This window comes from Saccopteryx bilineata, chromosome 9 (genome assembly GCF_036850765.1).
Source record: "Saccopteryx bilineata isolate mSacBil1 chromosome 9, mSacBil1_pri_phased_curated, whole genome shotgun sequence".
Classification (NCBI taxonomy): Eukaryota; Metazoa; Chordata; class Mammalia; order Chiroptera; family Emballonuridae; genus Saccopteryx; species Saccopteryx bilineata.
Window position 1 is genome coordinate 90,705,634 of NC_089498.1, and position 22,431 is coordinate 90,728,064.

General features: G+C 43.7%; 2 protein-coding genes across 2 annotated transcripts in view; both read left to right on the top strand.

Annotated features, from left to right (window-relative positions):
• Positions 1 to 22,431, top strand: part of GPRIN2 (G protein regulated inducer of neurite outgrowth 2) — a 242,007-nt gene that overhangs the window by 41,542 nt on the left and 178,034 nt on the right. The window lies entirely within an intron of this gene.
• The window catches only part of NPY4R2 (neuropeptide Y receptor Y4-2), a 29,535-nt gene continuing 8,774 nt past the window's right edge, over positions 1,671 to 22,431 (top strand). Inside the window, exon 1 of the mRNA XM_066242762.1 lies at positions 1,671 to 1,737. The gene's annotated coding sequence lies outside the window, so the exon portion shown is untranslated. The remainder of the gene's footprint in view (positions 1,738 to 22,431) is intronic.

Here is a 22,431-nt window from a genome sequence, read left to right on the forward strand (position 1 = left end):
CACCTCCCAGAACCAAAGTGGATTACAATTTAATTTTCAAGTGAGGGGCAAGTAGGTGGAGAAACAGACTCCTCCATGCACCCTGACTGGGATTCACCCAGCAATGCAACCCCCATCTGGAGCTGGTGTTCTGCCAGTCTGGAACCACTGCTTCACTGCTTCATTGCTTGGCAACTGAGCCACTTTAAAGCCTGAGATGAGGCCATGGAGCCATCCTCAGTGCCCCAGGCCAACTTGCTTGAACTACTGCACTTGAGCCTTGGCTGCGGGGGGGGGGGGGGAGAGAGAGAGAGAGAGAGAGCCAGAGAGAGAGAGAGAGAGAGAAGGGGAATGGGGGGGGGGAGGGTGGAGAGGCAAATGGTTGCTTCTCCTGTGTGCCCTGACCAGAAATTGAACGCAGGACTTCCACATGCCAGGCTGATGCTCTACTGCTGAGCCAACTGGCCAGGGCCCAGATAAATTTTTTTTTTTTTTTTTTACCAGATAAATTTTTAAAGGGCCATGAGATAGTACATTATTATATGCCTGAATGATAATGGTGATGATTTGCTGCTAACCAGTGTGGCCCAGACCAGGTTTTCCTGGTTGGGCATGTGTTCCAGAATTAGCAGGAGATAGGAAAGACCTCTGTACCCATTGTCTCATCTTCCTCCCTGCCACTGGTGCATGGGGTACTGTGGCTCAGCAGCTCGGGGCGCCTAGCCTGAAGTCATCCTGCTGGGTTCTGTGAGAGCGAGGCCTGCCCCACAGGAGGGCCCCTCTGGAAGAGGAAGGGGGGTGGGGGGGAGTGTCAGTGGTGTCAGGGAAGGCCTGACCCGACTGGGAGAGCCAGTGTACATAGGTTGCAGTACACGACCAGGGTGCGAGGACATTGGAATCACGACAGTGGAGTGTGAGAAGTGGCCATGGATGAAGTGTATGGTTCCCTCTGGGTGCGCTGGATGGGACTGCTGCCCTTGTGACAGGCAGCTTTGGGGCCAGTGTGTGTGTGAGACTTGGGGCACTGTAGAGGAGAAGCCCACGCAGGCTGGGCGCAGCCCTGCAGAGGAGGATGGATCAGGGACTAGCTTTCCCAGGAGATCTTCCTGGCTTCCCTGCCTGGAGAGTGGCCCGCCCAACAGAAGCACAAACTCATTCTCCATAAATATGCAATTAGAGATGAGTTATTAATAGAATAACATCAATAACAGCATGACCAACCAATATTGATACAGTACTTTATGGGTTCCAAAGAGCTTTCACATTTGTTATCTCATCTAATTCCTATTAAGGTCAGTAGAGGATATTATTTTTGTACCCATTTTATAGATTGGATAAAACTAGGTTTGGAGAATTGGAGTACATTTCCTGAGATCCCTGAACTCCTAGGGGCAGGTGCAAGTTTCTGAGCCACCATCCTGTGGTTGCCGTCTTTCTGTCTCCTTGTCCAGGTAGAGGTTGGGCTGACAATGACCTTTGCTGCCCAGAAACAATTTACTGAGTGACTGAAGAATGTACACTGAGTAACTGAAGAATGTTTACTTAGTAACTGAAGAGTATTTACTGAGTAACTGAAGAATGTATACAATGCTGCATAGCAGGCCACAGTGTGACAGGCTCCCAGGAGCAAGCCGTCTTCAAATACCGAGCGGGGATACCCGGCCCACTTGCGCAGAGCAGATGGTAAGTGGGGAGTGTGGAGGCTGAGTACAGCTCTCCTTGGTCACCTGCTTGTGTGTGGAGTCACTTCTTGAAAAGGTAAGGAAGAGGGGAGAGATGGTACTGAAATATAAAAACACCATATCCCTGACCATAGAATGAGTTTTGCATGATTTGCAGATGAGTAAATAAAAAGAGTTGTGTAAAGCCATAATGTTAGTTCTGTAAAGGCCATAAATATTCTCTGATGTCTAGATTCTGGAAAAGCCCTCAGGATGCCGCCTTAACAACCTCTGTAAAAGGCAAAGATAACCAAGCACATTCTTTTGCTTTTTGTAAAATGCTTCGCTGAGCACTCTCTCTCTAGATTGTTCCAGCGATAACCGAAAGCCTGTTTTGCTTCTGGAAAACTGCTTTGGCTAGGTGCTCACCCTCTCCCCTCGCTTCTTTTTGCCTTTATATGCAAACCCCTGAGTTTGTTCAGGGCTGCATGATTTGGTAACTATAGTCCCTGTGTGGTTGCCAGCTTTAAAATAAAAGACTCCTTAATTTGGCTACTTAATTGTGTGGCAAAATGTTTGTTTCCTTGCTGTCCAGACATAACAGTACAATCCCTGTTCCTCTTTCCTCCTCCACGTCTAGATACAGCATGCAAGGCTATATTGCTAGCACATCACATATCTCTTCCATTTTATTCTTTTCCATCACATGTGAACACAGCCAAATGGCTGAAGACCTGCGGGCACACAGTAGGGGCTGGGACGCTCTGCTCTGGGCACATCTGAAGACCTCTACTCTCGTTTCACTTGAATTATTCTTGAGAACTAAGCATGTCCATTTAGTGTTTTCCACCATTTTAATAAAACTAGGGGGGAAGAAAATGAAGCCTTTGGATAATGGACATACACTGCTGCCCAGACAAAGGTCCTTTCTGTCTGGTTGGGCTAGGCCAGTGGTCAGCAAACTCATTAGTCAACAGAGCCAAATATCACAGTACAACGACTGAAATTTCTTTCGAGAACCAAATTTTTAAAATTTAACTATATAGGTAGGTACGTTGTTATTAACTTAATTAGAGTACTCCTAAGCTAGCCAAAGGGCTGCACTCAAGGGGCCAAAGAGCTGCCTGTGACTCGAGAGCCACGGTTTGCTGACCACTGGGCTAGGCCACATCACACTCCTAATACTTCTCCCCACAGCTGTGTGTCAACGTCTGAACTGAGCATCTGCAAGGCCATACACTCAAGGGCAGGTTGCTGGAGAGTGGGATGTGAAGCAGTGGATGACAGCTGTGTTTCCAAAGTATCCATTTATAAAATAAACTATTGACCTATTTGTGAACTATTCATTCAGCAAATATTTACTGTGTCCAGGGCTGCCTGGAAATGACCAAGACCCCACCCAGAGGGGCTTACAACCAAACCAGAGAAATCATGGGAGTGGTGGTAGAAAGTTCTAGTATGAAAGCTCATCAGCATCTCTTGATTGAAGCAGTGACCTTGGGGACCTCCCTGAGGCTGTGGTTTCTGAGTGAGGCACTACAGGTTGCAGCATTTTTATGCGCATATTCTGAAATTCAGACAGGACTTTCCCTGATTCATCTGAATTAGTGCAGTTTTGCTTATAGGGAGAGACTGCTACCTAAGATCTGAAATTAAAGGAATCAGAGAAAAGAAGTGTTTATGCACCCAGGAAGGTCTGGGATGTTGGGAGCAGGACAGAAGCAGCAAGAGTGGAAGGGAGAAGGGACAGGGAGCCCCCTGGGCCAGCAGTGTTTCACCTCCTGTTACTGTGGGGAAACAGGGCAGGCTGTGGTGTAGTTCCTGGGTTTTGTCAGGAGAGAAGACGCCTCCGGATCCGGCCCTGCCTGACCAAATTGCAGAACCGGGTGAATCCTTTTTGTTTGCAGGTTTGAAAGTGTGAAGTTTTATTTGTCAGACTGTGTGAACTGCTGTTTGGTTGTAGGTTTCAGGCAATTTTAGGAAATTCTGCTCAGCACAAATGTGCCTTACTCTGGGATGCCATCTCTCACCTCTGAGGCTGAATGACGGTGGTGGCTCAGGATTCCCAAAGTGTCTTCTGCACCTCAGTAACACTCAGTAACTGTTCATGACTGAGTCTCAGCCTTTGGGGGCCTTCTACTGCCCTGTGGGTTCTCAACACTGGGCACAGGACAGAGACAGGAGCATCCAGGAGCTCTGCTGAAGGCCAGAGGGAAAGACAAAGGTATACCTAAAGGGCATGCAGATAAATGCTTGTAGCCATGACATGAACCTGGTCCACAGCTTTGATTCTCTTTGGATCACCCGGAGGATCCTTCCCAGCATTCTGCTCTTCTTTCTTCTCATGGCCATGTGTGGAGATACTGGCTCTTTTCAAAGGTGTTTCCCTTCCAGATGAGAGGTAAGAGCAACAACAGTAACCTGGAGAGGAGCGGGTGGTCCTGCTGTTTTCAGGGGTACAGATGGCATGGAGTTGCACACTATTAGTACTCACCTGAGCCCTGACTGCAAGTTACAATCGCCTGGGGAATTCTAAAAACATACCTGTTCTTTTATGTTGAGTTGTATTAGTTCTTTGTATATTTTGGATATTAACCCTTATTTGAATAAATCGTTTGCAAATACCTTCTCCCATTCAGTAGATTGTCTTTTTGCTAATAGTTTTCTTTTCTGTGCAAAAGCTTTTTATTTTGATGTAGTCCCAATTGTTTATTTCTAGCCTTTGTCATTGTTGCCATGGGAGTCATATCCAGAAAAACATTGCTAATGTCAAAGAGTTTACTCTCTATGTTGGTTTTCTTGCCTGAAGAAGTGGCATATATAAAATGGCATATTTCTTGGCAATAGAAAGAATGAAATCTTGTCATTTTGCAAACATGAATGCACTAGAGGTTATTATGTTAAGTGAAATGAGTTGAACAGAGAAAGATAATACCATATGATTACACTGGCATGTGGAATCTGAAAAAACAAATAAATAAAACAAAACAGAAACACACTCATAGATACAGAAAACAATCTAATGGATGGGAGGTGGGTGAAAAACTTTACAGGAAATAAGAGGTACAAATTTCCAGTTATAAAATAAATGTTATGGATACATAATGTACAGTACAGAAAATATAGTAGATAATATTGTAACAACTGTGTACGGTAACATATGATTCCTAAATGTTGAATCACTATGTTGCATACCTAAAACTAATATAATGTTGTATGTTAACTGTACTTTAGTAATAAAAGAATAAAACCACCCCTGGTCCCTGTCCCATGCTTCCTGAATCAGAATCTCTGGGTTAGGGCACTGCTTGCAAATGAAACAAAGCTATAGGAAGCCACATAAAACAGTGCATGACAATGAATTGTTATAAGGGAAACACCTTGTAGCCACATTCAGACCAAAAAAATAGAAGTTTCCCTGAAGCACTTGCCTTTACCCCATCTCAGTTTCATCCTTCTCTCTTTCCCTGAAACTAACCACTATCCCGATTTATACTGATCTTCTCCTTTTTGCTCTCCGTTTTAATGATCACTATAGTTGTCTTACCTACCTTATAAAAATAGGACATACCTTTGAAATCCTTGTTAATATACAGGGCCTGCCCTACATCTCTTTTTTATTTTTTATTTTATTTATTTATTTTTTTACAGAGACAGAGAGAGAGTCAGAGAGAGGGATAGACAGGAATGGAGAGAGATGAGAAGCATCAATCATCAGTTTTTCGTTGCGACACCTTAGTTGTTCATTGATTGCTTTCTCATATGTGCCTTGACCGTGGGCCTTCAGCAGACCAAGCAACCCCTTGCTTGAGCCAGCGACCTTGGGTCCAAGCTGGTGAGTTTTGCTCAAACCAGATGAACCTGCGCTCAAGCTGGAGACCTTGGGGTCTCGAACCTGGGTCCTCCGCATCCCAGTCCGATGCTCTATCCACTGTGCCACTGCCTGGTCAGGCTCTTTTTTATTCTTATAATGTAAATATTTGAAGACCCAGGTCATTTGAGCTGTAGGGTTTCCCACAGTCTACGTTTTGCTGATAGCATTCTTGTGGTGTTCAACACGTCCCTCTGTCCTTGATGTTTCCTGTAAATTGTTAGTGAGATCCAGACAAACATCTACACATCACAGGTATGTTGAGAATTTAGTTGAACTCCCCCATGATACTGCTGCCTTAGTATCCATTGTTTGTGGCCAGTGAGCCTGCAGGGGCCTTGAACTCAAACTACCCCTCACATGAACACATGCCCTGGGATAACAGTCCTGGAGTCATGAGCAAATGGAAGTTCCTGATATGACCTCCCCGGCAGCCCTGTGAGTAAGTCGCCCCCACCTCACTGGGCCTTCCTTTGACCCACCATTTAGATAGGACTTCTGTGGAATTTACCAAAACCCTGCTCTTTTTGGTTTGAATTGAACAATTCGATCTTAGACCGAGAATCCCACTGTGCTCCAGCCTCGAACCCCAATAACGACAGGTGCCTCATGTGCTCTGCCCACTCCCTGCCTTGAACTATTCAGTATCCTCTTGAGATACTGTGCATCTCCTCTCCATTTAAATTTCCCCTGTGATCTCATGTTGAACTGTGGCTCACTATCCCATACTGGCTTTACTTAACAAATGATAATTTAACGAAGTCAAAACAAGGTATCAATGCTTCATTCCACAGTTTTTTTCCCATTCATCAATATGGACATGTGGGTTGTTTCCATATTGTGGCTATTGTGCATAGTGCTGCTATGAGCATGTGTGTATGTGTATGTGAGTAGTGCTGGTTTTCAGTTATGCAGTGTACGTGTGGACGGTGGAATTGTGAGGGCGTGTGTATGTGTATGTGAGTAGTGCTGGTTTTCAGTTATGCGGTGTACGTGTGGACGGTGGAATTGTGAGGGCGTGTGTATGTGTATGTGAGTAGTGCTGGTTTTCAGTTATGTGGTGTACATGTGGACGGTGGAATTGTGAGGGTGTACACATCTATATTTATCTCTTTTTTAAAAACATTTTTTCATTTTATTCAATTATTTATTTATTCATTCATTTTAGGGAAGAGAGAGAAGAGGGTAGGAGCAGGAAGCATCAACTCCCATATGTGCCTTGACCAGGCGAGCCCAGGGTTTTGAACCGGCGACCTCAGCATTTCCAGGTCAACACTTTATCCACTGCGCCACCACAGGGCAGGTTATATTTAACTTTTTGACAAACCACCAAACTCTTTTCCACACCAGAAGCTCCATTTTACATTCCACCAAAAATTGTGTGAGGGTTCTAATTTTTCTGTATCCTTGCCAACATTTGTTATTTTCTATTTTTTAATTATATCTAGTTTGGTGGGTGTGGAGTGGTCTCTCATTGTGGTTTTAATTGGCATTTCCCTAATGACTAAGGTCATTGAACAACTTTCATGTGCCTGTTGGCATTTGAATGTCTTCTTTGGAAAAGGTATATTCAAGTCCTTTGCTCATTGCTGAACTGGGTCATTTATCTTTTTGTTATTGAGTTGTAAACATTTTTTAAAGGATATTATTTTTCCTATTATGTAAGATGTCTTTCCATTTTCTTCATAACCTCCTTTGATGCACAATTTTTTGTTTTATTTTTATGAAGTCCAATTTATCTGTATCTATTTTTTCTTTTGTTGCTCATGGTTTTGGTGTCTAACAATTTATTGCTAAATCCAAGGTCATGAAGATTAACCCCTATGTTTTCTTCTAAGAGTTTCATGATTTTAGCTCTTATATTTAGGTTACTCATTTTTAGTTAATTTTGTATATGTTATGAGGCACAGGTCCAAATTCACTCCTTTGCAGATGGATAACCAGTTGTCCTAGCACCATTCATTGAAGAGATAAAATCAATTGATGATAGATGTATAAATTTATTTCTGGACTCTCAATTCTATTCCATTCTGTTTTGATTATTTTAGTTCTGTAGTAAGTTTTGAAATTGGGAAGTGTGAGAACTCGAACTTTGTTCTTTTTCAAGATTGTTTTGGCTGTTATGGCTCCCTTGACTTTGCACATGGTTGTGAAATCAGGTTGCCATTTTTTTTCTTTTTTAGCAAGAGAGGGAGAAAGAAAGAGAGACAGACAGGAAGGAAGAGAGACGAGAAGCATCAAGTCATAGTTACGGCACTGTAGTTGTTCGTTGATTGCTTTCTCATATGTGCCTTGACTGGGGAGTTCCAGCTGAGTCAGTGACACCTTGCTCAAGCCAGCGACCTTGAGCTTCAAGCCAGCAACCATGGGGTTGTGTCTATGATCCTACACTCAAGCCAGTGACCTCGGGGTTTTGGACCTGGGTTCTCAGTGTCCCAGGCTGATGCTGTATCCACTGTGCCACTGCCTGGTCAGGCTACATTTCTTGCTTTAAAGTCAATTTAGTTTAATATAAGTATTGCTATCCCAAGATATTTTTTCTATTTGCATGAAATATTTTTCCTTTTTTTTTAAAAGTTACTTTCAATTTATATGTGTCTTTTAATCTGAAGTAGGTCTCTTGTAGGCAGCATATGTGTGTCTTTTAAAATTTTAATTAAAAAAATTTTAATTCATTCTAACACCCTATTATTATTATTTTTAGCCACCTTATTTCTTCCCCTTGGTGTATATACAGTTTATTTTGAAATGTAGATTATACACAGTACATTAATACCATTTGTGCACCTTGTGTTTTTTGATTGTAGCATTTAGTCCATTACATTTAAAACAATTCTTTTTTAAAAAATAATTCTTGATAGAAATGTACTTATTGCATTTCATTGTTTTCTGATTGATTTTGTAGTTCTCTGTTTCTTTCTTATTCTCTTGCACGTTGATGACTTTCTATAGTATGTTATGTTTAGATTCCCTTCCCTTTACTTCCCATATAATCTTGTAGATTTTTGGCTATCATGAACTTCATATATAGTTGTCCCTCACCATATTGCGATCCACTGTATTGTGGATTTTTAAATTGTATGTATCTAATTTTGTATTGCAGATTTTTCACTATATCATGGGATTTTGCAGTATATAGGTATTCTTATATATTTATTATTTTAATTATTTTTGCAGTAAAATAAGCATTTTCTAGCCTAAAAAATTGAAAACAATATAAATGTTTTCACTTAATGTATACATACTGACATAACAAATTAACTAAAACAAAGTTGATTCATGTTAGTCTTATGTGTGAAGCAATGGTGTAGCCATGGCTACTGATAAAGTTCATTTACGCCACTGTATTTTTACAAATTTCAACAAGGAAGAAATGCTACAGAAGCATGTAGAAATTTATTGAAAGTGTTTGGTGAAGGTACAGTTTCTGATAGGACATGCAGAAGATGGTTCGAAAAATTCAAAACAGGTGATTTCGAACTTTCTGATAAGCCACGTTCTGGGTGACCATCTTTGATTGATGATGATGTTGTTAAGACCATGTTGGAGCAAGATCCTTTTCTGACAACATTGGAGATCGCATAAAGGCTTAATTCAGCTCAGCAAACCATTTCGGACCATATTCGGAAGATAGGGTTGGTGTGGAATATTCAAGATGGGTGCCACATGAATTAAGTCAGAAGAATTTGTATTTTGTTTTATTCCAAAAATGGACAGAACTTTCTGGTAGACCTTATATATTAATTAAAACATATAAAAGAATGTTAATCGAAATAAAATACGTAGTGTAAGCAAAAGAGCTATAATGCTTTCTTGGCTGTGCAGTACATTCATCTCATCATCATCACCTTCATTGTCATCAGTACTGCACAGCTAATTCATCATCTTCATCATTCAAGTTGTAGTATATTCACTGGTGAGTACCCATATAGAATTTTATATGTTGTTAAAATTACATAGGTTTAAGAGTGTAGAAAGTGTTTAAGAGCATAGGAAGTGTTTATAAGAGTGTGGGAAAGGTTAATAACAGTGTGGGAAAGGTTTATAAGAGTGTGTGTGTGGGTTTATAAAGCCTTAAAGTATATATAAATAATAAGAATAAATATAAGGTTGTTACATTGCAGATTTTCTCATATCACTGGGGTGGGGGTGGTTCTGGAACCTATCCCCCCACAATAGATGAGGAACCACTGTATACCAAGCTATATTTATAGCAGTCTATTTTATGCTGATGGCTGCTGCTTGTGCCAGACTTGGGGTAGCTTAGCAAGAAGTACAGGGCACACCAAGGCCAGCCACTTCTTGTTTGGTGTTTGTTGACCTCAGAAGTTTTAGGAAATTGTGCAGTGCAAGCCAAAGTAGATTGTTTGTGCTGAGGAGTTGATGGAAGAGGTTCAGCCCACCATGCAAATTGGGTGGGGCAGGGTCTGAGGAAATCACTGGGGTGGGGTGAATGGTGTTAGTCAGGGTAATGGAGAGCTCACATTTGGCACCTGCCTACTGTAGGCCAGCTGGGGCAGAAGGGCTCAATAAAATAACAATAGATGATGACCCTGGAGAGAGAGCTATGCTGAGCCCTGCCCCTCTAACCTTCACCCTGAAGCTTATCAATTTAGTTCCTCTCTTTATGTTTCTAGTACTTTCTGAGCTGCTGCCTCTGTGCTGGAGCCTAGAGTGAGGGAGCTTGTGAGCTATTAAGTCTGTGTTTGGGCTCCTTAATGACTGCAGTGCATATGTCTTCAGCAGACCTTCATCTCACTCAGATACAATCCTCATTGGTTTTCAAAGCCAGATGGACCTGACCAGGCGGTGGCGCAGTGGATAGAGCATCAGACTGGGATGCAGAAGACCCAGGTTCGAGACCCCAAGGTTGCCATTTGAGCACGGGCTCATCTGGCTTGAGCAAAAAGCTCGCCAGCTTGGACCCAAGGTCGCTGGCTCGAGCAAGGGGCTACTCGGTCTGCTGAAGGCCCACGGTCAAGGCACATATGAGAAAGCAATCAATGAACAACTAAGGTGTCGCAATGCGCAATGACAAACTAATGATTGATGCTTCTCATCTCTCCGTTCCTGTCTGCCTGTCCCTGTCTATCCATCACTCTGACTCTCTCTCTGTCTCTGTAAAAAAAAAAAAAAAAAAAAAAAAAAAGCCAGATAGCCAGATGGTATGGGAACTCCTTTTTTCTGGGGAGCCCAGTGTGGGGCTGGGACACCTTGCTCCTCAGGGGGAACCTACACAGCCGAGATATCCCTCCCAATTATTAATCACCATATTATGGGTGTGGGACCAGCCTGTTCTGCATCTCTGCCCCTCCTACTATACTTGATGTGGCTTCTTCTTTATATCCTTAGTTGTAGGAGTTCTGTTCAGCTAGTCTTCAGGTGGTTCTCAATGATGGCTGTTCTATAACTTAGTTGTAATTGTGGGAGAAGGTAATCACAGTATTCACTTACTCTGCCATCTATCTTGACCAGAAGTTTGGGAAAAGAAAGTTTTGAATTTAATTTTTTTCCTTGAGAAAATGGAAGGGATTTTTTTTTGGAAGAATATTTAAGATGATCCATGGGACAAAAAGAATTTGACTGGATAATGGAGAATGGGAGAATTTCACAGTTAAGTGTAATGGGATAGATGCATATTAGTTCTTTTAGTATTTCTGGAATTGTATTATTTTCTATGATAGCTAGATTATTATTTGAACATGTTTTACTCTCCCCTGCCCACCTCATTAGAAGAGTTAGTTCCTGGTTCTATTAATGTTGGTTGTGGCTCTGTGACTTGTTTTGGTTTCAGAGTGGGTGAGGTTTATTTCTTTACCCCTTGACTTTTTGCTCCACAATGCAGCTTGCTTTAGTCGATGGATATAGCTGTTGTGACTCAAGTGGGACTGGAAATAAGCTTTCACTTTTGTCATCTCCATGAGTAAAGAATTTTTTGCACTTTCCCTTCAGCCTGGGCCCCAAAATGACCATAGGAGGAGTAGCCAAACCTCAGTGAGGAGCCAAATCTCATTAGAGCCACAGCTCAAAGCAGAGCTGCCCCATTGACCCCAGCCTACACCTGGCTGACCTGTAGTTATGTTTGTGTGTCACTGAGATATTGTGGTTGTTTGTTACCTAGCGATAGTGACCCATACATTATTGTGTCAGATGAACCATGTGTAGGACAGCACGGTTAAGCATATCTGATATGGGAAGTAGAATCAAGTGAATTCTTCATCTAAGGCATAGGGTAATCTAGTGGATTATCTGCACCCATTTAAGGAGTTTCTAGATTAAACCCTTTTATAATGTCTTGGGGTGCTGAAATTTTGCATCTATCACATGTAGACACTGTAAAATATTTGTTGAATGACTATAGACTGTTTGAATGAATCCTAGAATATTCCAGAAGGCAGGGGCAGGGATTGGGGGAATGGATGCAAAGAGCATAGGCTGGACGGCTTTGACATTCCTCCTGTCTTCCACAAAGGGTCAGTTGACTGATTGTGGACCAGGTTGACAGAAATCAAGGACTACAGACCTCTGGGGGAATGATATCCCTTTCTTCTTGTCACTCTCTTTCTCTCTGTTAAGGAGGAAAATACTGTTTTGAACTGGTCAGCTTCAAGACCCTGGATTGGACTGTGGAGATGAGATTTAGTAGCAGGTGGCAGTTGGGTCCTCTTCTTTCTTTCTCTTTGGTTGGTGGGGATGTCTGCATTGCTCTTCCTTGAAATAGAGTAGAAGAGGAGGGGGCCTGAGTAAAGAGTGGTGGGAAGAAGGCACTGGGATATCCAGCTTTACCCTGGAGACAGGCAGGGGCAGGGAGCCAAGGCAGGGCCAGCTGTCCGGGGTGGAGGGGCTTGGAAGGTTAGGCAACCCAGCTGACACCCTTTATCTTTTTCCCTGTGGCCAGAGTAGGTTATTTTACAGCCTAGCCTCTTTATGGCCCCAGCAGGGAGGAATGGCAAACAAAGAACATGTGACTCCTTCAGGGCCCGGGGAGCCAACTCCTGAAACAGGTGTGCTCTCTTTAGCAGCCCTTCCTGTCCCTTAGAGCAGTGGTCCCCAACCTTTTTTGGGCCACGGACGGGTTTAATGTAAGAAAATATTTTCACGAACTGGCCTTTAGGGTGGGACAGATAAATGTATCATGTGACCGAGACAAGCATCAAGAGCGAGTTTTAGACGGATGTAACAGAGGGAATCTGGTCATTTTTAAAAAATAAAACATCGTTCAGACTTAAATATAAATGAAATGGAAATAATGTAAGTTATTTATTCTTTCCCTGAGGACCGGTACCAAATGGCCCACAGCCCGGGGGTTGGGGACCACTGCCTTAGAGGGTTTCCTGGAAGTCCAGAACCTTAGCTGCTGCCTGACCCCAAGTCCTGGCCCCTCCCCTCATAATCCCTTTAAAAAACAGACTGAAATTGTATTCTTATCCATTTATTTCTTACCAGTTTGTCGTGAGGTTAAATCAGTCTGGGCTTTATGTTACAGATGATGAAACTGAGGCCAAAATAGTTGTTCCTAAGTGTAAGGTATTTTCCCGTCGAGGAAGAAAGAAGGGCATAGCTACGAATTGTGGACTAATAAGAGCTTTATTTAGTACAGCGCATCCCACCTGACGAGGTTCTCTGGTCCGGGAGACGGGGGCCAGAGAAGTCGCATGGGGGAATTCGTGTGGGGGAAATTTAAAGGGTCGTCTAGGGTGGTCAAGCTAATATGACGTGGCAAAATTTCATTGGCTGACAGATGGTCGCTCTTTTCCAAAAAACTCCTGGGAAGTTTCTTTTGGCGCTTATGGGTGTGGGCGGTTCTAGCCAAGTTTCCGGGTCTGATTCCTCACATGACCTTCCCCCATTGCTGACTGACCTCACATTCTGACCTTTTATGTTAGATAGGGGCGCCGCCGTTCATCTGGCTACTGCCTGCTGGTTAGGGGTGCCATGGGGAGGGGAGGTCGGAAGGTGGTGGCTTTGAGGGGGGTGGCAAGGAACATCTGTTCGACCGTGACTCGAGAAACTTCATGGATGCGGACCTGTAAGAATTTAAAAAAGAGGAAGGCCCTGGCCGGTTGGCTCAGTGGTAGAGCGTCGGCCTGGTGTGCAGGAGTCCCGGGTTCGATTCTCAGCCAGGGCACACAGGAGAAGCGCCCATCTGCTTCTCCACCCCTCCCCCTCTCCTTCCTCTCTGTCTCTCTCTTCCCCTCCCACAGCCAAGGCTCCATTGGAGCAAAGGTGGCCTGGGCACTGAGGATGGCTCTATGGTCTCTGCCCCAGGCGCTAGAATGGCTCTGGTTGCAACAGAGCAATGCCCCAGATGGGCATGCTGGGTGGATCCTGGTCAGGCGCATGCGGAAGTCTGTCTGCCTGCCTCCCCGTTTCCAGCTTCAGAAAAATAAAAAAAATAATTTAAAAAAGAGGAGTAAATATGAGTAATATGCTGATAATTAGAAGAGGATTTAGGATAGAGGCAGCCCAGGTGAGGATGGGTGGCTGCCACCAGGAGTTAAGTGGGTTGTAGGAGGAGAGATCCTTGTGCAGTTTCTCTCATAGACGGTGGAGGACCCTGATGCTTTCTTCCATTGGGCCAGTCTCATTGAACAGCATTGCTCCCTGCTTTAACTCATTCTGGTGGCAGGTTCCTGGGGGGAGGGACAGGAGCAATAGGGGGATCTGCAGGGCCCAACCTTTTGGTGAGCCAGAGATGGGTAGGGGCCTGTGGTTCCAACTGCCAGCGGTCCTGCATGGGGGGCAAGCTTGAGCGAGAGACACGGTTAGAATGAGGGTAGTATTGATTATAAGGGAGCCCTTGGTAGTGAGGAGCCCCTTTCCTTTCAGAGGGCATAACTAAGGAGTGCAAAAAGGGATTTCGTCCAAACTGCATGTCAGAGGTGGTGTGTGAAGGGGAAAAGAAGGGGTCCCATCAACTCCCATAACTGAGACCCATGAGGGAACTAGAGGTCCAGAGTGTGATGGCAAAATGGAGAAGGTAGCCCCCGTGTCCACAAGAAATGAGAGGAACTTACCCGCTCCTGCAGCATTACCTGGGGCTCGGTGAGGGTGATGGGGATTTCCCAGTCTGGGCCATGTCAGTCATCCATGAGGCCTAAGAGTTCTAGTGATGGGCCCACCTGGCTGGCTTGGCCTTCCATTTAGGTGGCTTGTCTTCCACATAGAGGCACTGAGTAAAAGCTTGTTGCCCAAAGGGGCAATCACTCCACCAGTGATTGGGTTGCTTGCAGTCAGGGCAGGGTTTAGTGGGCAGCTGCGGGCAGGGGCACTGTCAGGACCAGTGACCCACCTTGCCACATTTAAAGCAAGCTCCTGGTGGGATTCCTCTTTGTGGCCTGGACTTGGGTCGGGCACCTCCTATGCCTTGCCCCCAGTGCTCTGCCAACCTCAGGGCTGCCACAAAAGCCTGGGTTTGGAGTGTTACCTTCTGCTGCATGTGGGCCTGGTGAATAGCCTCGGCCTTTTACTACTAGTCACGACCATTATAAACTTTAAATGCCATGTTCACAGGTCTCAGATACGGGTTTGGGGCTTGAAAATAAGAGAAGGGTGGCTCCTGAGGAGCCTGGCACCCAGATCCAGCCAGAAACGCTGGAGCCAGAGGCAAGGCAAGGCTGGACCTTCCTGAAAGAAGACTGGGGTTGGGCCATGGGGTCAGGAGCCCTGCAAACCTGCATGAAGGCCAATGGCGGGAGAAGGAGGACCTGACAGAGGAGGGGCTTAAGAACACAGTGGAGAAGGGAGAGGACCCTGGCCAGCAAGGGAGGAGAATGAGGGACAGGTGAATGAGAAACAGGATTTGGCGAAGGGAGGGCAGGGGGCTCCTGGAGGGAAGAGACCTGAGCGGAATAGGTCCACTGAGGGACCAGAGAGGGTCCCGAGAGAGGGGCGCCCCTGGGGGTCAGGCAGAAGGGCGAGAGAGTTGAGGGTTGGCAAAGGAGGAAAGATTAGGAGTGGAGGGTTTAGGTGAGGTTTCTCTGGCCAAAATGGGCCTGCGCCTTAGAACAGGCAGCACAGAGATTAGGATGGGAGTGCAAATACTAGAAGCCCTGAATATAAGGGATCTCCAACCAGTTCCCAGTTCTTTTGGCAATAGTGAAATTGGTGAGGATGTTAAAATTGAAAGTCCCTTCAGGAGGTCGCCTGGTTCGGTTATCCAGTGGGTTCTGTGGCCTGGCCACATCGGAGAAGAAGATCAGTTTCTTCTTTAGGGAGGAAGAGATTCTGGATAAGGCACTCCAGGAGTGTTTTTGAGTCAGGTTTAGATTCCTGTGCTTCTATGGACACCCTCAGTCCTCGGAGTGATCAGAGATGAGAATTGGTGTCCTGCAACTCAAACTCTGGCCACTGGACAGTTAGGTAGAGTGGGAGTGAACGGGACGTCTCCACGGGCACACACGCACTCAGAATGGATAAGAGATCCCTGACACAGCTGTGATTACAGACAGGGAGTCTCGGCAGAAAGAACTGAGGCTGGAGGCTGGAGGTAGGGGACTTACCACACCGTGTGCCAATGTGGGTGGGAGGTTGGAAATCCTGGTTCTTCCTTGGAAGGGAAGGGGAGAGGAGTGGCCCCAGCAGGCTTCAACTCCTCCTGAGTTTCGGCACCAAATGTAAGGTATTTTCCCTGCCGAGGAAGAAAGAAGGGCATAGCCAAGAAGTGTGGACTAATAAAAGCTTTATTTAGTACAGTGCATCCCTCCCGACAAGGTCCTCTGGTCCGGGCGGACAGGGGCCAGAGAAGTTGCATGAGGGAATTCGTGTTGGGGAAATTTAAAGGGTCGTCTAGGGTGGTTGAGCTAATATGATGTGGCGAGATTTCATTGGCTGACAGATGGTTGCTCTTTTCCAAAGGACTCTTGGGAAGTTTCTTTTGGTGTTTATGGGTGTGGGCGGTTCTAGTCAAAGTTCTCAGATCTGGTTCCTCATGTGACCTTCCTCCATTGCCAACTGACCTCAAACTAAGATTTTTTACTCTCTGTGGTGTGGGATGTCATCTCATCTCTCTTATGTATTCTTTTCTTTATAATATTGGAGTTATTAATTCTTCTTTAGTAGAAAGAAGGAAACAAGCAAATAAACTATGTTTCTATTGTTCAGATAACTGATATAAATATTTCCCCTTCTCCCAATTCTATTTCTAGAGGTTACTACATTCACCCTTTTATTTCTGTTTTATTCCACAAAGGTAAGAAAGCTGTTTGATATTCTTTTAAAAACTATATAATTTAAACAATTTTAAATTTACAGAGAAATTACAAGGGAGGATAAAGAACTTTTTTTCTCCCTGAACCATTTGAGAGTTAGCTGCCAGCAAGATAACCCATCTCTCCAAAGAATAATTTTATTGTGCATTTCTTACAGAAAAGGACGTTTTCCTACTTTCCCCAGACACAACCATGGTGATTCAGGTGATTAGTATTGACACATGGCTACCCTTTCCTTTCCAGGCTCCATCTGAATGTCAGAAGTTGTCCCAAAATACTTAGAGCGAGTGAGCTCAGATGTCTCTGGTCTCCTTCATTCCAAAACCAGTTCTTCTCTGTCCTTGACTTTCATTACCTTATGTGTTTCAAGATGGCAGGCCAGTTATTTCGTAGCAAATCCCTTATTTTGTTAGTCTGACATTTCCTCAGGATCAGATTCATTTCTACACACCCTTGGCAGACATACCACAGAAGAGATGCTGTGTTCTCCTTGTGTCCTATTGTGGGTACCTGATTTCAGTTTGTAGTGCTAGTGATTGTGGTCATTTTGATCATTTGATTACGTGGTGTCTTCTCGACTTTCCTACTACAGAGTAACTACCTTTCTGTTTGTATTTACAGGTATTTTTTGGTGAGGTACATTGAAGCCATGTGAGAATCCCATTCCTCAAACTTTACTTTATTCATTCATTTATTTATATTAGAACAGACCCATAAGTTTCTATTTTATTCAATGAGTTATTTTCTAGTACTATCATTATTTATTTTAATGCTTACATGATCCCAGATTTGGCCAGTGAGGGACCCTTCAAGTTGGGTTCTGGGTCTTTTTTTAAAATGCTCTGTTGTCCTGAGAGTACTTCCTTATTTTTTAGCTCCCAAAGATCTCGCAAGCTTATTTTGTATTTTCTCTGTCTTGTGGATTCTTTTAATGGAGAATGGCATTTAGAAGCCAGATATGGGTGCTTTGAGTGCTCATTGTTATTGGGATGCCACAGCTCCTCAGTCTTCTCAGTAGGAAATTGTGTGGTGTCCCTCTCTCTCTTTGTGTGTATGATAATTATATATATATATATTTATATATATAAATATATAAGGAATACATATAAATTTACACTAAGTCCTTCAATTCATTTTTTAAAAAATTAAATTTAATTTGCTGGAATGATATTGGTTAATAAAATTATATAGGATTCTGGTGCACAATTCTATAATACATCATCTGTATATTGTATTGTGTGTTCACCACCCCAAGTCAAGTTTCCTTGTATGAAAAAGGTGAAGAGATTAAGCAAAGCAAAAAGAACTCATGGACACAGACAACAATATTGGGATTACAAGAGGGAAAGGGGATTGAGGAGGTAGAAGAGGGTAAAGGAAGAATACCTTCAATTCTAATTCAAACCACAGAATTTATTCTGGTTTTCTCCCTTCATCAGTGAAAAAACTGGCTTCCATTATTCTTTTTAAAAACCTATCTATCATCTATCTATCTATCTATCTATCTATCTATCTATCTATCTATCTATCATCTATCTATCTATCATCTCTCTATCTTTATTCAGTGAGAGGAGGGGAGGCAGAGACACATTTCCACATGTACCCTGACTGGGATCCACCTGGCAAGCCCACTAGGGGGTGATGCTCTGCCTATCTGGGGTGTTACTCCATTGCTCAGCAACCAAGCTCTTCTTAGCGCCTAAGGTGGAGGCTATGGAGCCATCCTCAGTGCCCACCGCCAACTCGCTCCAACTGAGCCATGCCTGTAGGAAGGGGAGAGAGAGAGAGAGAAGGAGAAGGATGGAGAAGCAGATGAGTGCTTCTCCTATGTGCCTTGACTGGGAATCAAACCTGGGACATCCACATGCCAGGCCAACACTCTACCACTAAGCCAACTGGCCAAGACCCATTATTCTTAATATGTGCTTTACTTGGTTGATCCCTGCACATAGCAGAGCTCCCTCCTACCAGCATCTCACTCTGCTTGGCTCTGGCATTCCACCTGGGCTCATGTGGATACCTTCTTCATTGTATGTATCTAGGCTCTAACTCCCTGTGTTGGGCCACCAATCCCCACCACCCCACATAGACACTCTCTTTGTCCTTCTCTAGCTGACATGCCATGCCAGCCCCTCCACAGGGTGCCATTATCAGTATGGTTGGCTCTGATAGTGTTGGACTGCAGTGGCTACCCTACCCTATGTGTATGTACTCCTCTCCCACTTAGCTCTTACAGCCACTCCGTCGGTCCCTGTGGAGACTTCCACTCACTCCTCTTGTGCTACAACTCCCTGCTCTTGTCCACTGGGATTCCTTAGCCCAGCCCCTTCCTCATGGGAAACCATCTTGCTCAGACCCACCTAAAGGCTTTTGGACTGAAATGTTCCCTGCACCATAGAGGGAATTGGATCCAATTCCAGATATGGACATGGATATCTAGAAGGGTAGGGAATGAACGAGAAAGACCACAACTGCTTAGAAATTTTTTTTAATTTGAAACATTTTCAAATACACATGAACTACAGAAAACAATGTAATAATCCTCAAATACCCATCCCTTACATTAAACAATTATCCAAGATTTAAAGCAATTCCTTTTAACAGTTTCAGTTTGGATTCTTTTGGTTAACTCTTAAAGCAAAAGAATGTGTATACTACTATGTAGTACCATTTTATTATTATTTTAAGGCATTATTTATTCACTGAGCAATTAAAGTGATAATTTTCTTACTTGTATGACCCTATCCCCTATTGCTGAAGATGCAGGGTAACCCCCCATGAAAGTACAGTACTTATTAATTATAAAGAAACTTTCATCTTTTTGATAGTGTAAGGACCAGTAAACTGTATGGGCATTAGCCCATTGCTACATTTTCCCCCCTCCTTCTGGGAAGTGAGTTCCTTGGTCAGAAGCATTGTGTGAGAGAACACAATGGTGAAAAGAGAATTCTGTAAGTTAATAGATGGTGGTGCTGGAAAGCCATAAGGAAGGCACATCTACTTCCAGAATAAGTGCCAAATCACCGTGCCCTCCATGATGAAGAGGTACAATGTGATTAGCCTGTCGATAGGCTCTCAGTCTCCTTGGAGAATGATGCCTATATTGGTGTCCCCATGATGAGCCCTGCTGTTGTCAGGATGGGGTGCTCAGCAGTCTTGGATATGGGAAGGTCATGCTGCTAAGCCCAAACATAATCTCCATAAACATTCTTGTTCTACTGAGTCCAACAGCTTACTGAGCAGGCACCAGGTGTCGGGGAAAAGAGGCTGATTGATGCCCGTGTGATGGATCACTTATGTGCTGGATTAGCATTCTTATTGGACACAAATAACTTCACTCTCTCTGGTCATTCTGAGAAGTGCATCCATGCATTCTTTTGAGATCTTATTCATTGTGCAGTCGTTTCTTGAGGCAGTAGTCACCTGGCTAAAGTTTACCTGCTGTCCAGGTACCAGATCACCATCAATCTCTACCTGTGGCTATCTCTCCATCCTTGCAGAGTGGACATCAGAGGTACAGCGGGCAGCTCTGCCTTCTGGAACAATTCTCTTCCCCATGGTCTTTTTTCCTCTTCTCCATTGTCTTTTAGAGTAACCCTTGAGTGGCACTGTAGCCTGCAACAGTGGGCCCCTAGTTGGTCCCAGCACACCCTCCAGAACTATGTGTCATCGGGTCCATGTGTTTTATCTGTAGGCTGAGGGAGAGGCAGTGTGGGCAGAGAGAGGCTGAATCTGAGTAGATTTCTCCTGAATTCCCTTGTGCCTTCAGAACCTGCTCAGGTCTGATCCTTCTTGCATCACATTCACCTGACAATGGAGGGCTGCTTGCATGCCCAACCTTGTTATGAGAGCCAGATGATACTACTTTATGGTGGGCAGCTCAGGTTGTGCTGTTGACTTCTGGACCTAGGTAGCAGGTCCCTGTGTTTTTGTGGAGTATATTGCTCATCCCCTGGAATACATGTGTCTTAAGAAAACCTCTGGTTATGTTCTTCCTGCTCAATCGGCAACTGTTATTAGTACACTGGGCCATAGTATCTGTTATTGTGTTGATGATCAAGGTCTCTGTAAACTACACTATGATAGAAAGCTGGGAAGCAGATAAAGCCTGAGAGAGGACATTGACTTTGTATTGCTACCATGGCCATGTGAAAGCGAACTTCTGATGGTCCTTCCTAATTTATATAGAAGAGAAAAAAGCATGAACCAGATAAACAGCTGCATACCAAGTGCCAGTGGTAGTCATGTTGTTCTATATCACATCTGGACAAGTGGCTAAAACTGGAGTCAACAGCTGATTAAACTGATCATAACCCACAGGTATTCTTCAAGATTCAACTGTCTCCAAAGGCTAAAGAGGTGAGTCAAGTGGGACTATGATAGGCATCCCATCCCTGCATCTCTGAAGTCTTGATGATGTCATGGGTGTCTAAAATTAAACCCAGGATGAAGTAATGCTAGTTTATTATTTGGGTAGAGAGAGAGAAAATTCCAGGCTCCTGGGATGGTTCACTTTTTCTTTCATAGCATGTCTCCTTTCTTGCTTTTAATATCCGTTACGTGAGAGTGTTGTTTAAGCTAACTTAACTCGCTCAGGGAGGGTTCATGAAAAGAGTTCTTGCAAATCTGGAAATAGTGTTATTCTGCACATACAATGGATGATATAATGTCTGAGAATAGGGTTTTAGATTCAAACTATATTTCCTGGAGCCTTAAAAATATATTTTTACTATGTCATAGTCTTCCCTCACCCTGTGTTACTGACAAGTTACATTTTTTGCTTTGGTACCCAACACTTCTTCCCTTGTAGAGCATTTATCTTTGGCATAGGGTAGCACCCACAGGGTCCTTCCATCTACATCTCTGGAAAGTCTCTTCTCTTATTTAGAATTCCTTATGCTGGCTAATTTCTGTTTATACTCCACACAGACCCATTCTCCACCATTTGTCTTTGCCCTCCTCTATGCCCAGGTTGCTGAACGCTACTTTGTTGGCTGGATTCTGGTTGGATTTGGTTGGTGACAGGGACCTATAGGAGACTGGAAGTGGAAGAGGGTTGGTACACTTCTTTCCTACTTCACATTTCAATGCCAAGCCTCTGGTAATGGTGGCATGCCTCCAGACTATAGCAGCTCATAGGGTGGCCTTCCTCCACAGTCTCTTGGTTCTCATGACATGTTTTTTCTCTTAGCTCCTTTAGCTCTAGAGTAGTAACTTCCGCTATTCTTTGGGTGCCTCACCATTTCTTATATCTTCCCTTAACCTTGTACATTACTTTCCCATTAATATTTCATCATGTAACAACCTGGGGCTAAATTCTGTTCCCTGCTTAGACTTTACTGATATGTTACCTTTCATCTTTCTTGGTTTTCTCTTCCCGTGTGTTTTATTAATTGGATGATGGGTGATTTGCATTTATTGTCTATGTCTTTTATTTTTTGCACCTAGTTTTTTATTTGTTTGTGTGTGTGTGTGTCCTTGCTCTGCATTATGAGACATTTCTTTACCTTGTCCTCCCATCTTCCAATAAAACACTTTCAATTTCAGCAATCATGTGTTTAATTTTCAAGGGTCCTTTCTTGTTTTCTTGTTTCCTAGCACTCAGTTCTTGTTTTGTGGAATCAACAATTTCGTTAATCTCTCTAAGAATTAATGGAAGGTTTTGATCTTTTAAAGTTTTTTCTATACTTCAGTTTCTTTTGAGGTCAAT